Genomic DNA, 15,837 nt, shown 5'->3' on the forward strand with positions numbered 1-15,837 from the left:
GTACATAGCATTTCTCCATTCATCTCCCTGTGTCATCTAATCTTCCTTTGACTAGATGGCTGAGGTTCAAACGTCACCACACTCTTGTTTTCTAGATGTCTACTTGCCAGGACGATATTTCCTAGCCCTCTTTTCTCTCCACCCTCTTCTAGTCTCTCCTTAAGGTCATCAAGACATAAGAGAACCACTTCCAGCTTTCCTCTATTTTGATTCCCTCTATGAGCCCAAAGAGGGATCTGAGATGACATTTGTCATCTCATCCCAACTGAATAGAACTAGTTTATTTTTTTATTTTGAGTCCCTGAGGCTAGTTCATTCTGGATGATTTTTTGTATTTCTCTTCACTTGTGTTTGAACTTCTAAAGTCTTCTACATTTATGGTCTTTTCCTTGGGAATGCTTATAAAGACTTTCATAAAAGGTCCTTTTCCCCTGATGACATTATCTTAGTTTTTGTTTCATAATTTACTCTTGGCCATAAGATCAGATCCTTTACCTTCTCTCACATCCTCTTAAATGCATGCTCCTTAATGAAAGTGAGTGCCAAATGGTGTCTGATCCTAATTGTGGCTCCTTGATACTTGAATTGTACTGGACTTTCTTTCCAGTGGTTTGCAGGACTTTTCTCATTGACTTAGCAGCTCTGCATTTTGGTGATGATTTCCTGGGACCTTCTGAAATCCCAGATTTCCTGGGATTTTCTGAGATTTCTTTTCAGAAGTTGATGCTGTTTGAGGTAGCTGCAGAAAGAAATCTGAGAGGTTTTCTCTTAGACATCAGGAGCTCTATTCACCAAAAAGCTTATAGGCTAATCATGGGAGAGGCTACCAGGGCTATCAAAGGAGATTACCTATATTGGGGATTTTGATACTTGGCCAAGGCTGGACTGGAAAGGGAACAAGGACGTGATCTTCTGTGACCTCTAAGAATGTTGCTTTATGGACTTTACCTGGGAAAAGAAGGAGCTTTTGACTGCACAATTATTGTAAGAACAGTTGATTTCTGTGATAAAACTCAGGGTCTGTCTCACCAAAGTGACCTGTGGTTTCTTTCTCTCTTTAGAAGATACGTGGGAACTTTACTGATTTCTTGAAGTCTTATGTCTAGGCTGTTTTTTTCAGGGCATTCTGCAGGACAACGATACTTAAGTTTTGTCTTGCTCTCTTTTCTATGTGACTTTTACTTTGAGATGTTTTACATTTTCTTCCCTTTTTTAAAGTCTCTCGAATTTGGTTTAGTATTTGTCATTGCCTTGGGCCTTCTAATTGGTCTTTATAAGTTTTTAGAGAATATGTGGTATTTTTATGAATTTGTTTCTTTCACAGAACTTTTTTCTTTTACATTTAGTTTCCCCTCAAGTATTCTTATTCCATTCATAATTTATTTATTTATGATTTACTCTAGAGCTTACTCTTCTATGAATTCTGGCCCCATTAGGACTATACTTTTAATTAAATGTCTATTACAAAAGAGTGTGCTAATTTGTCCAAAGCATTCTCTTTATCTATTGAATTGACTGTGGTTTTGGATGTTGTGGTTTACAATGTGATTAATTATGTTCATTGTTTTCCTAATGTTGCACTATCTTTCCATCCCTGGTAAAAATCCCACTTGATCATAATGAATGGTATCTTAGATAATTTACTGGAGTTGTTTTGATAGGATTTTGTTTAAAATTGGAGGGAGAAGACAACATTCATTCTTTGACTTGTAATTTATTCTCTCTGTTTGGACTTTCCTTGATTTCAGTATTAGGACTGTGTTTGATTCTTGTAGGATATTTTTTTGTTTGGTGAAATTAGTGGTGAAGTGTGGATGCTAGCTGTTCTTTAAAATTTTGATAGAATTTTCCTATTTTGTGAAAAGTTGAATATTTCAGGCTTGTGACAGTATTCCACTTAGCTTTCTCTTTTCAATTCCTTTAGCATAAAATTGTATATTATGTATCAATTATGCCTTTTATTTCTTCTGGTTTACTTGTGATTTCACTTTTGCGATTTTCTATTTCAGTGACTGGATTTTATGCTCTCTTCTTTTTGATCAGATTAGCTAAGGGTTTTCTCCACTTTATGAATCATTACAAAGAAGCCATTTTTAGTTTTGTCATTTTTCTTTTATTTCAATTTTATCTATTCCCCTTCTAATTTTAATATCTTGTCTTTTATACTTATTTTTGGTTGTTCATTTATTTTTCTAGTTTTTTTTTTTATAATGCATATTCAGTTAATTTATTTTTTCTATATTCTTTTTCCCCCCTGAGGCAATTGGGGTTAAGTGACTTGCCCAGGGTCACACAGCTAGGAAGTGAGAAGTGTCTGGGGCCAGTTTGAACTAAGGTCATCCTGACTTCAGAACTCTTACTCTTTTTACTGTAACTCCTAGCTGCCCCTATTTTTCTATATTCTTAATGTGTGGTGCTAAGACTATATTTCCTTCTGAGGACAGCTTTAAATGAATCCTAGAAATTTTGGGATATTGTTTAATTAATATTTTCATTATATTTTATAAAGTTATCATTTCTAAGTTCTCTTCTCTGATCCAGTCATTATGTAATATGTGACAAGTAAATCTATTAGGTTTATCTCTTGTTGGTGATCTCTCAACCAATTTTCATTCTTATTTCTTTAAGGAATGAAAAAGTATATTGATTATTTCTGCCTTTTTACATTTAGATACAGTATCTCTGTATCCCAATGATTAATTTTTATAACTATACCATGTGTTGAAAAGAAATATGCATATTCCTCTGTTTTCCCATTCAGGGGATACCATGTCTTTTACCTCGAATGTCTCTAGACATTTGTTCATCTCTTCTATTTTATTTCATTCTGCATTTCTTTATCCCCTTTTTCCTTTTAGTTCTCTTGTAGATTCTCCTCTTTCTCTTGACCTTCAACTAGTCCTGTTCATTAGTTTTCTAATTTCATCCATTTTTCTTATCTTATCTTATCTTATCTAACAAGCATTTCTTTCCTTCTCCTAGCTGTTCATCTTCCCTTTTTGTTTTGTCTAGATTCTTGTTCTCTGTCACATAACTCCTTCTCTGCTCATCTGGCCTTTCTTTTTTCCTTGACACTTCATACAATCAAAGACTCCAAGGTCCCCATTCTGAGCTCTGGGCTATAGGACCTCTCTGCCACTTCTTGTAGCCCAACCATATAGATGCCTTCCCTTTCAGAACATTGTTTATCAGGGCAGGTGTCAGAGATCCTGCTTCTAGCAGGGAACATCCCCTCCAGATATTCATCCTCTCCTTTGTCCTTTTATATTTCTTCCACATCCTCCTAGAAATGTTAACCCTGTCTCCATGTTCTCCTACTCCTCCAAGTGCTAGTTTCCCCCAAGAAAGACAATTTCCCTAATCCCAAGACACATAGCCTTTTCAGGCACTAAACCCCCAAATCTTAGGGTGAAGTCCCCTATCTGCTATAAGAATATTAATCAGTGGAATCCACTTCCAAGGTCAGGCCTCCTACCTTGCTCCAACTTTTCCAACTTTCTGCCCTCCTCCCCGACTCCCCATGTGGTCTTCCCCTTCGCAAGGACAAAAAATATAGAAAAGCAATAAAATCCTCAGTTGTTCACAAGTGAAATAACAGAATAAAGGAAATAAACTGTGAGATGTGTGATACAAATAGACCAGCATGAGGTCAGGGTAGCCATTCCTAGTTCAAAATAAAGAGGTGAAAAATTCACAATAGCCATTCTCTTTGGCAAAAGATGGTTTATTTAGGAGAAAAGGTTATAGATAAAAGGAAGAGGTAAAACAGGCCCAGGGAGTAGGAAACAGGAAATGCAGTTGGGAGAGCAGTAGGGTTACAAAGGAACAGGGTTTGGAAGAATTCAGTAAAGAATATGACTTGTGGCCCTAGGATGCCATTCCATTTTGCGTTCCATAAGAAGTTGTTTCTCAGCTTTATTTCAACTGTTCTTAAATTCAATCAATCTCTTAATGACCACAGATTCAAGGGTTGACTCTGACATTCAGAAAGCCTATGACCTTTGGGCAAATCCCTTCTCGTGTTTCCATTTCCTTCTATAAATTGGAGGGGGTTAAACTCTAATTCTGAAGGGTCTTTCAGCACCACATCTTATAACTATTGCTGGTTTAGGAGATGGTGACGTTCAAGGATGTGTCTGTGGACTTCACTAAGGAGGAGTTCGGCCTTTTGGACTCCTCTCAGAAAGAGCTGTACAAGGAGGTCATGTTGGAGAATGCCCAGAATCTTCTCTCCCTGGGTAAGGAAATTTCTCCTGATAATTGCAAGTCTACAAAGGGAATACTTTCATTCCCCAGTGTGCAGGATTTAAGGGTGGAGAAAGAGAAGGGAAAGGGCTGGTTTGTACATTGTGTGATAGGACCTGGGGATATCCTTCATTGCTCCTGAAGTTCTGTTTTAACAAATCTCAGGACAAGCATCTCAAACATGGAATTAATTTAAGAGGTTAGTATCAAACTGGACATGAATTTTGTTGGCCAAAGCTCTGAAAATTGCTCAGGCAGCTTTTCCTTTTAACTCGTTTGTTTTTCAGATGGGTGTAGTATTTGCAATATTCTTCTTTTTAACAAGCATCAATTTGTAGCCGAAATCACCTAGTTGTCCCTTGTATAAATACAATCTTCCTTTGTATTTCCCTCAAAATACAGCACAAGTGGTGGGAAAGGAACTGAAGAGGATAAGCATTTATTTTTACCTGCTATTTTGCAAGTACTATGCCATATACATTCTTTACAATACAGTGACAATATTGTTTAAGAACAACTTCCAGTAAATATATTATTTTGAGTATCCTAAGTACCTAAATTAATGCTAAATAACAAATGAAGAAAGATGCTATTTACATTCAGAGAAAAAAATTGATAAACAAATATGTATACCATAATTTTACATATGTATGTATGTGTGTGTGTATATATGCATACATGCATGTGTTTATTATTTATCTATATATCTATTTCTATGTAATGACAGCCATCTCTAGGGTGGGGGAAAAGTGAAGAGAAAAATTTGCTTGATTATTTTATTGTCTATTTGAAATGAATAGCAAATTGTGCATTGTAGATTTACAGTTTCATGTGCAATTATCATATTTATTTTACTGTGATATGGAAATGCTTGTTTATAAATTAAAAATAAAACAAAAAACTGTGTCATTTTAACCTCATCTTAATGTTCCAAGTTAGGTGATGTAGTTATCCCTTTTTCAGAGCTGAAGAAACTGAGGCAAATTAACAGAGTATAACTGACTTTCCCAGAGATATTTAAATCTTTTTTTTTTTAAGAGAGATATCTAAATCTTCAAGGTTTCCTTGAACTTACCTTTAATTGTTTACTGACTAAACACCTGACTCTATGACAAGGACTCTCCACTGTAGTACCAATTTCCTATAATTCCTGGATAGTGGAAACTATGCAATGAGTCCATCTTTCTCTAAAAAAGGTGTGCCAAGTCCAGCGTCCCTAATGATCAGGCCCCGAGGTTGCTCCAGCCCAGTAACTCTTTTTCCCCAGGTATGGGATCAGAAGTTTCTGCCAGAAGGGAGCCTCATAGGACTGGAGCTGGAAAGAAGGGCCTTTGGCTCTCTGTCAGAAGTTGTACAAATACTGGGATGTTGGAGTCTTTACAAATTATTAAGTCATTAGAGTTGATAGAGACAATAATTATCTAATTTAGCATGGTTCAGTATCATTGATCTGCTCTTACAAGGAGATGTTTTGGGCCAGAACTTGAAACAGATATACATGGTATACATAGATCCATCTACATGGGCCAGAACTTGAAACAGATATACATCAAAACATCTCCTTGTCTCTATCAACTCTAATGACTTAATAGTTTGTAAAGATTCCAACAGTGGGGCACATCCTATTTTAGGTTACTTGCTTTACAAGCACTAGTGGGTAGGTATGGACATATATGCCTGAAAATAAGAGGCTGAATTTCAACATGGAGAAACTGGATACTCAACCCTTCCCTAAAGAGAATTAAATTACAAACCTCTCTCCATCTTCATCTGTAACTGATTTGCATGCTCAGGACTTCCAGTTCACCGAGAAGAGGTGACCTCTTATTTTGAGCAAAGGGAAGCATCCTGGATGCTGGACAAAGAAGGCCTCAGGAGCTACTCTCCAGGTGAGTGAATTGGAAGCAGGTCTATGAGGCTTCTAGGAGTTACCCTTAAGTAAATAGTCAGTTTGAGGGAGAGAGAGCAGACTTGGATTTCTTTGCTGGCTATTTCTTGGCAGCAGGGTCCTGGACTCCTCAGTGAATCTCAGTTTCCCATCTATAAAATGAGTGCATCGCACTCCATGACCCTAGAGGTCCCTTCCAGTGCTCATCTGTGATCCTGTTTGTCTTATTTTATCCTCATGAGAACCTGAGGACTTTGCTGGTCCCAGATGATAGCTCCCTTTATAACCAAATTAGACATTTATTTACCACTTAAGGTAATCACTGTTTGGGATTTGGGGCAATGGAATTCTCCTAATAAGCCATTTCTTAGAACTTCTTCTAGTCAGTAAACAATTAAGGGCGTACAATGTGGCAGCCCTGGGCTTAGTACCAGGAAAAGTAAAGAGATGTAAGGAGTATCTCCTGCTCTCATGGAGGTCACAGAGTGGGTGAGGCAGACTATACAGCAGCTACTAAAGAGAAACCCACTGTGAACCAGATAAACTGAGTAAGTTGCCTCACTGCACCATTAATTGGTGAGGCTAATAGTGGCTTAAGAAGGAGAGCAGAACTGGGGAGAGTTCAAAGTGAAATAAAATAGCTAGCACTTACACAGCTCTGTGTGTGTGTCATGCACAGCATTGTCTTATTTTATCCTCATGAGAACCTGAGGACTTTGCTGGTCCCAGATGATAGCTCCCTTTATAACCAAATTAGACATTTATTTACCACTTAAGGTGCTAGTAACAAATGTTTGGGTCAGATCCCTTGGATTATTATCTCAATTCTTCAAGGGGTAATAGTGATTACCTATTCTAAAGTGATAGGATTGCTATAGTAGAAATCCCTTCCATATCACAGGATGATGAACTCAATTTTCTATATGAGACACATTTTCAGATGTGGATATTTTCATACTTTTTTTTAAAAAATTGTGTTTGTGAAGGTATGCAGGGGGAATATAATGATTTTTTTTTTTAAAAAAGAAATAAGTATTAGCTATCTCAAAAAAGTAATGGGTCAAAACAAAATCACTTATGCCTCAGGTAAATAAGAACACAACCGTGTTAGCATTCTGAATATGACCTCAGATAATACAATAGAAAAAAAAACTGAAAGTGATCACCATGGAAATTTGTTATGGTTGCAGGCAGTATAGATTATAAAGTAATTTGCATGTTTAACATATATGCAAATAACATATCTATGAAAAAAAGTATTGAAAGTGCAGATATTGAAATGGAAAGGGAAAATTTGAGAGGAGATAGTTTGTCATATACTGTGGGTAGAGCAAGCCCATTCTGAGGTTGTACATTCTAGTCTCAGCTGCTATGATTTGGGTCAAGTCACTTAGCCATTCTGAGCTGATAACCTGAGTTGTACACCCATGAGAATGAAGGCACTTTTTGTGATGTTACAGGTTTATTGGGACATTCCAGTGTAACTGTGCATGAATATTTGTGATTTAAACTAATAGGATTTAAAATGATTATCTGCCCATTTAGGATTTTCCTCTTTGTATATGAAGAGAAAAAATATGTGAGTTTTTCTTCCTCTGATGGATGGATGGGGATATAAACACATACACACACACACACACACACACACACACATGCAAGCACATCCCTGAATCATGTCTATATTTATTTTCTTTTTTGTTTTATTTTTATTCTTTCTTTTTTTCCTTTTTTTTTTTTTTTGAAGGAGAGATCAGACTAGGAATGAAGGAAACTACAGCAGAGTTAAGCAGCCATTTTGTGGTTCAAACTCACAAGCAAAGACTCATGGGTAAGGGTCCCTGTGACTTTTTTTGGAAAGAAAACTGTACATCACATGAGAAAATCCAGATTAGAGAGAGACATTATGAAGATAACCAATGTGGGAAAAAATTTATGAAAAAGGAAAATCTTATTGTACATCAAAGAATCCACATTGTAGAGAAACCTTATGAATGTAACCAATGTGGGAAGACTTTTAGACAAAAGTGTGTTCTTATTGGACATCAGAGAATCCACACTGGAAAGAAACCTTACAAATGTAAGCAGTGTGGAAAGGCTTTTAGAAGAAAGGGGAATCTTACTGACCATCAGAAAACCCACAATGAAGAAAAACCTTATGAATGTAACCAATGTAGAAAGGCTTTTAGAGAAAAGAGAGCTCTTATTAGACATCAGAGAACCCACACTGGAGAGAAACCTTATGAATGTGACCAATGTGGGAAGACTTTTAGAGAAAAAGGAATGCTTATTGGACATCAGAGAATCCACACTGGAGTGAAACCTTATGAATGTAAGCAGTGTAGAAAGGCTTTTACAAATAGAGGATTTCTTATTGTACATCAGAGAATCCACACTGGGGAGAAACCTTATTCATGTGACCAATGTGGGAAGACTTTTAGAGAAAAAAGAGTGCTTATTGGACATCAGAGAATCCACACTGGAGTGAAACCTTATGAATGTAAGCAGTGTGGAAAGGCTTTTAGAAGCAAAGGAAATCTTACTGGACATCAGAGAATCCACACTGCAGAGAAACCTTATGAATGTGACCAATGTGGAAAGGCTTTTAAAACCAAGGAAGGTTTTACTGGACATCAGAGAATCCACACTGGAGTGAAACCTTATGAATGTAACCAGTGTGGAAAGGCTTTTAGACATAAGGTAGGTCTTATTGGACATCAGAGAATCCACACTGGAGAGAAACTTTATGAATGTCACCAGTGTGGAAAGACTTTTAGACAAAAGGTAGGTCTTATTGGACATCAGAGAATCCACACTGGAGAGAAACCTTATGAATGTAAGCAATGTGGAAAGACTTTTAGACATAAGGTAGGTCTTACTGGACATCAGAGAATCCACACTGGAGAGAAACCTTATGAATGTGACCAATGTGGAAAGACTTTTACACGAAAGGGAGTGCTTAGCAGACATCAAAGAACCCACACTGGAGAGAAACCTTATGACTGTAAGCAATGTGGAAAGGCCTTTAGAGAAAAGAAAGCTCTTATTGAACATCAAAGAATCCACACTGGAGAGAAACCTTATGAATGTAACCAGTGTGGAAAGGCTTTTAGACAAAAGGGAGCTCTTACTGGACATCAGAAAATCCACACTGGAGAGAAACCTTATGAATGTAATCAGTGTGGAAAGGGTTTTATACAAAAGGGAGCTCTTATTGGACATCAGAGAATTCACACTGGAGAGAAACCTTATGAATGTAACCAATGTGGAAAGGCTTTTAGACAGAAAGAAAATCTTACTCTTCATCAGAGAATCCACACTGGAGAGAAACCTTATGAATGTAACCTGTGTGGAAAAGCTTTTAGAGAAAGGAAAGCTTTTACTGGACATCAGAGGATGCACACTAGAGAGAAACCTTATGAATGTAACCACTGTGGAATGGCTTTTCAACATAAAGAACATCTTACTCTTCATCAGACAGTCCACACTGGAGAGAAACCTTATGAATGTAACCAGTGTGGAAAGGCTTTTAGACAAAAAGAAAATCTTACTCTTCATCAGAGAATCCACACTGGAGAGAAACCTTATGAATGTAACCAGTGTGGAAAAGCTTTTAGAGAAAAGAAAGCTCTTACTTCACATCAGCGAACCCACACTGGAGAGAAACCTCATGAATGTAACCAGTGTGGAAAGGCTTTTATAAAAAAGGGAAATCTTATTGCACATCAGAGAATCCACACTGGAGAGAAACCTTATGAATGTAACCAGTGTGGAAAAGCTTTTAGAGAAAAGAAAGCTCTTACTCTTCATCAGAGAATCCACACTGGAGAGAAACCTTATGAATGTAACCAGTGTGGAAAAGCTTTTAGAGAAAAGAAAGCTCTTCCTGGACATCAGAGAATCCACACTGGAGAAAAACCTTTTGAATGTAACCAGTGTGGAAAAGCTTTTAGAGAAAAGAAAGGTCTTACTGCACATCAGAGAACCCACACTGGAGAGAAACCATGTGAAGGTAACCAATGTGGAAAGACTCAGACAGAAGCAAAGTCTTAACTGTACACCAAAGAATCCACACTGCAGAGAAATCTTATGAATGTCAGCAATGTGGGAAGTGTTTTTTTAAAAAGGGAAGTTTTTGAGTGGATGCCCAACAATTGGAGAATGGCTGAATAAGTTATGGTATATAAATATTATGGAATATTATTCTTCAATAAGAAATGGTCATCAGCAGGATGATTTCAGACAGGCCTGGAGAGACTTACATGAATTGATGCTAAATGATATTGGATAATTTGCCATCTAGTGGAAGGAAGGGAAAAAATTTGTAGCACAAGGTTTTGCAAGGGTGAATGTTGGAAATTATCCATCCACATGTTTGAAAATAAAAGGCTATTAAAAAAAATAAAAGAAAGGACAAAGTTGAAAAAAGTGAAGTTTTTCTCTGCATCGGAAAGTCCACACAAGGAGAGAAGCCTTACAAATGTAACCATTATGGAAAGGTTTTTAGAGATGGTAGAATTCTCATTAATCTACTTATTCAGTGCCAGTATTTTATAGATATATAAAAATACTAACAAAGTTCATCTGGAAGAACAAAAAGCTATCTTGCTGCACAAGAAAAATTGGATTTAGAAAGAAGGTAAATATGACCTGAGAAGAAAAACAAAAATGCAAGCAAATAATAATAGAACGAGTAGAAATGTTATGTAGTGTTACACACTCATTTCCCAGTATTCTTTCTCTGGGTGTAGCTGGTTCTCTTTATTACTGATCAATTGGAACTGATTTGGATCCTCTCATTGTTGCAGAGAGCCACTTCCATCAGAATTGATCCTCATATAGTATTGTTGTTGCTGTGTGTAATGATCTTCTGGTACTGCTCATTTCACTTGGCATCAGTTCATGTAAGTCTCTCCAGGCCTCTCTGAAATCATCCTGTTGGTCATTTCTTACAGAACAATAATATTCCATAACATTTATATACCATAGTTTATTCAGCCATTCTCTAATTGATGGGCATCCATTCAATTTCCAATTTGTAGCCACTACAAACAGGGCTGCCACAAACATTTTTGCACACGTGGGTCCCTTTCTCTTCTTTGAGGTCTCTTTGGGATATAAGCCCAGTAATAACACTGCTGGATCAAAGGATATGCACAGTTTGATAACTTTTTGAGTATAGTTCCAAATTGCTCTCCAGAATGGTTGGATCCATTCACAACTCCACCAACAATGCATCAGTGTCCCAGTTTTCCCACATCCTCTCCAACATTCATTGTCATCTTTTCCCATTATCTTAGCCAATCTGACAGGTGTGTAGTGGTATCTCAGAGTTGTCTTAATTTGCATTTCTCTGATCAATAATGATTTGGAACACTTTTTCATATGACTAAAAATAGCTTCAATTTCTTCATCTGAAAATTGTCTGTTCATATGCTTTGATTTATCAATTGGAGAATGGTTTGATTTCTTATAAATTAGAGTTATTTCTGTATAATTTTGGAAATGAAAGCTTTATCAGAACCTTTAACTGTAAAAAAATGTTTCCCCAGTGTATTGCTTCTCTTCTAATGCTGTCTGCATTAATTTTGTTTGTACAAAAGCTTTTTAACTTATACAATCAAAATTTTCTACTTTGTGATCAATAATAATTTGTAGTTCTTCTTTGGTCACAAATTCCTTCCTTCTCCACAGATCTGAGAGGTGAACTATCCCATGTTCTTCTAATTTATTTATAATCTCATTCAAAAAGTCAAGAATTTCAAGGCAATTAATGAAAAAAATGCAAAGGCAGGTGGCCTGGCTGTGCCAGACTTAAAATTATATTACAAAGCAATGGTCATCAAAACCATTTGGTTGCAAATATAAAATATTTGGTAGCCTACGTGCCAAGGTAAAGTCAGCATCTATATGAATATGACTACAAAACATTTTCCACACAAATAAAATCAGATCTGATCAATTGGAAAAACATCCTGGGTATGCTGCATGCATATAATAAAAATGATACTATTTATTCAGTGCCACACTACCCAAACTTCCAAGAAATTATTTTGCAGATCTTGAAAAATAACAAAGTTCATCGGGAAGAACAAAAGGTCAAGAATTTCAAGGGAATTGATGAAAAAAATGCAAATGAAGTTGGTCCAGCTTAAAAGTATATTACAAAGCAGTGGTCATCAAGACCATTTGGTACTGGCTAAGAAACAGAGTACTCCCCACAGTGGGGTAGATGACATTCACAGGACAAAATAGTCAATGGCTGCAATAACCTAGTGTTTGCCAAATCCAAACACCCAAATTTTGGGGATAAAAACTCACTATTTGCCAAAAACTGCTGGGAAAATTGAAAACTGGAAAGGCACAAACTAGGCATTGACCCACTCCTAACATGTATACCAAGATAAGGTCAAAATGGGTTCACGATTTAAAAAATATATATATGATAGGCAAATTAGAAGAACAAAGCATATTTTACTTCTCAGATCTGTGGAAGAAGAAATATTTGATGGCCAAAGAAATGGAGTTCATTATTGAACACAAAATAGATAATTTTGATTATATTAAGTTAAAAAAGGTTTTATACAAATAAAACTAATGCAGACAAGATTAGAAGGGCAACAATGAACTAGGGAAACATTTTTTACGTATAAAGGTTCTAATAAAGGCCTCATTTCTAAAATATATAGAGAACTGACTCCGACTTACAAGAATTGAGACCATTCTCCAATTAATAAATGGCCAAAGGATATGAACACTTTTCAATGAAGAAATTAAGACCATTTCTACTCATATGAAAAGGTGCTCTAAGTCACTATTTATCAGAGAAATGTAAATTAAGACAACTCTGAAGTACTACTACATAACTCTCAGAGTGTCTGAGATGACAGAAAAAGATAATGATGAAAACTGGAAAGAATGTGGGAAAACTGGGACACTACATTGTTGATGTAGTTGTGAAGTGATTCAACCATTGTGGAGAGAAATTTAGAAGTCTGTCCAAAAGGCTATCAAAATGCGCATATCCTTTTTATCTGGCAGTGCTTCCATTGGAATTATTTCCAAAGTAATTTTAAATGAGAAAAAGGGACCGAAATGTGCAAAAATGTTTGTGGCAGCTCTTTTTGGAGTGGCAAGAAACTGGAAACTGAGTGGATGCCCATCAGTTGGGGAATGGCTGGATTAGTTATGGTATATGAATGTTACAAAATAGTATTGTTCTGTAAGAAACAATCAGCAGGATGAATACAGAGCGGCCTAGAGAGACTTATAGAAACTAATACAAAGTTCATTGAGCAAAACCAGGAAATCATTGTACATGGCAACAACAAGACTATAGGAAGATCAATTCTGATGGATGTGGCTCTCTTCAACAATGAGGTGACTGAGTCCAGTTGCAGTGATCTTATGATGAAGAGAGCCACCCACACCCAGAGAAAGACTGTGGGAACTCAGTGTGGATCACAACACAGCATTTTCACTCTTTCTGTTGTTGTTTGCCTGCATTTTGTTTTCTTTCTCATTTTTTCCTTTTTGATTTGATTTTTTCTTCTGTAACATGATAATTATTCAAATATGTAGAGTAGAATTGCACAAATTTAATATATAGTGGATTACTTGCTGCCTAAGAGAGGAGATTTGGGAAAGGGAAGGAAAAAAATTAGAACACAAAGAGTTACAAGGATGAATGCTGAAAATGATCTATGCATATGTTTTGAAATTAACAATTTTAAGAAAAAATAAAGAAAACAAGTCTCGACTAGACAGACTAGAAACATGTACTTTCTGTCTAAAAAACTTGCCATGGTTGCTCCTGTTATACTTGGAAGGGAAATCTAAAAGAACCAAATTCCATATAAGGGAAAATGGTGGTCTTGTCATATGCCTTCTTCAAATCCTCGAATAACTTAGATACTGATGACAGCCTTCTCATCAGAGGAATGGGTTCCCATTCAGAGGTCTATCTATTAGATATAAAGGAAAAATTCAAGAAGCATTGTGGGGATCTATATTTTTCCAAAGGAAGTCAGAAAAGTCTTGCTTTGCCAGAAATAACAACACTAATAGGAAGAAAGTGTAATAATCCAAGTCATTTGGATGCTAATGAAAAAAATGCCATGAGAGAGAGAGGGAGCCAGAGAGAGAAAGACAGACAGGTAAACAAACTGAAAGACAGTCAGATGTGGGGAGAGAGAGAGATTGACAGAGACACTGAAAGACAGACTGGTATTTCTAGAGAGATAAAAAGGGAGACAGCCAAAAAGAGCAAACAAGATATAGCCTAAACATGAAAGAGAGAGTGAGAAAGAGAAAAAGAACAAAGACAGAGTAAAAAAGAAAGAGAAAGACAGGCAGAGACAAAGAGGAAGAGCCAGATAGAGCAAGCAGAATGAGCTAAAGCAAGAAGGAGAGAACGTGCCTTAAGAACAGAATGTGAAAAAGAATAATAAAGAGAAATAAAATATAGAGGGAAAGATTGAAAGAAAATTGAGAGAGACACAAAGGAGGGGGAGGAGAGGAAGAAGAAGGATTGGAGGAGGACAGAGCCAGAAAACCAGAATGAAAGAGAGCTTGAGAAAGAGGAAAAGAGTCAGCAAGAGATAGAGCCAGAGAATGAGAGTAAGAAAGAAAAAGAAATAAATACAGAGACACAGACAGGTACAGAATGTACCACAGCAACACAGAGAAGCAACCACACAGAGGCAGGAATCAATAGAAAGACAGACAATGACAGAGAGAATGAGAAAAAAAAAAAACCAGGTTTAGTCAGACACAGACTGAGAGAGACAGAAAAATGGAAAGACAGAAATAGAGGAAGAGGCAGGCAGAAAAAGAAAGGAAGGAAGGAAGAGTCATTCAGAGAAACAAGGAGAATCTGATATAGAGACAGGCAGGCAGACAGTGTTAAAGGGGAAGCAAAGAGTGAAAGTGAGAAAGAGAATGAGAAACAGGTACACAGATAGAGATGGAGAGACAAAGGAAAACATACTGTGAGGAAAACAGGGAAAGAGGTAGATAGAAAGAGAGACAGCCAGCAAGGTGGGGGGGGAGGGGCGAGAAGAGAGAGAGGGATAGGGATGGAGAGAGAGTGAGCAGGACAAAGAGATGGAGAGAGAGAAAAAGGGAAGAAGAAACAGAGAGACAGAAATAAGAGATAGCCAGAGAGTGAAAAAGTGTTAGAAACAGAGAAAGACAGAGATTGATTCTGTTTTTTCCTTTCTTATTCTCTTTTTTTACTCTCTGGCTCTTTCTGGCTTCTCTTTCTCTGACATCCCATTCTCTATCTCTCTTGCCCTGTGTCAGTTTCATTCTGTTTTCTTTTTTCTGTTTTTTGCTCTTGTTTTCACCCTATTTCTCTGCTTCTCTCTTTCACTGTGTCTGTTTCTTTGTGATTTTTTTTACCCCTCCCTCTCTGTCTGTTTGGTTCCTATTGAATCTGTCACTTATTTTCTTTTCTCTCTCTCTCTCTCTCTCTCTCTCTCTCTCTCTCTCTCTCTCTCTCTCTCTCTCTCTCTCTCTGTCTCTGTCTCTCCATTGTTTCTCTTTGTTTTTCTATTTCTATTTCTTCCTCTCTATTTCAACCTCCAACTCTGGCTCTCTTTTTCTGTCTGGCTCTCTGTAGGTATCATATCGTTTTCTCTCTCTTTCTCTATTTCCCTATGTTTTCCTCATTCTGTTTCATTCTCTTTTTTTTTTTTTTAACTTTT

The 15,837-nt window shown here is 36.8% G+C and overlaps 1 pseudogene; it reads left to right on the top strand.

The window, feature by feature from the left end:
* Nucleotides 1-306: 306 nt before the first annotated feature.
* LOC127559265 (zinc finger protein 420-like) lies at nt 307-14,967 on the top strand (annotated as a pseudogene).
* Nucleotides 14,968-15,837: the final 870 nt, after the last annotated feature.

The sequence above is a fragment of the Antechinus flavipes genome, chromosome 4 (genome assembly GCF_016432865.1).
Source record: "Antechinus flavipes isolate AdamAnt ecotype Samford, QLD, Australia chromosome 4, AdamAnt_v2, whole genome shotgun sequence".
Lineage (NCBI taxonomy): Eukaryota > Metazoa > Chordata > Mammalia > Dasyuromorphia > Dasyuridae > Antechinus > Antechinus flavipes.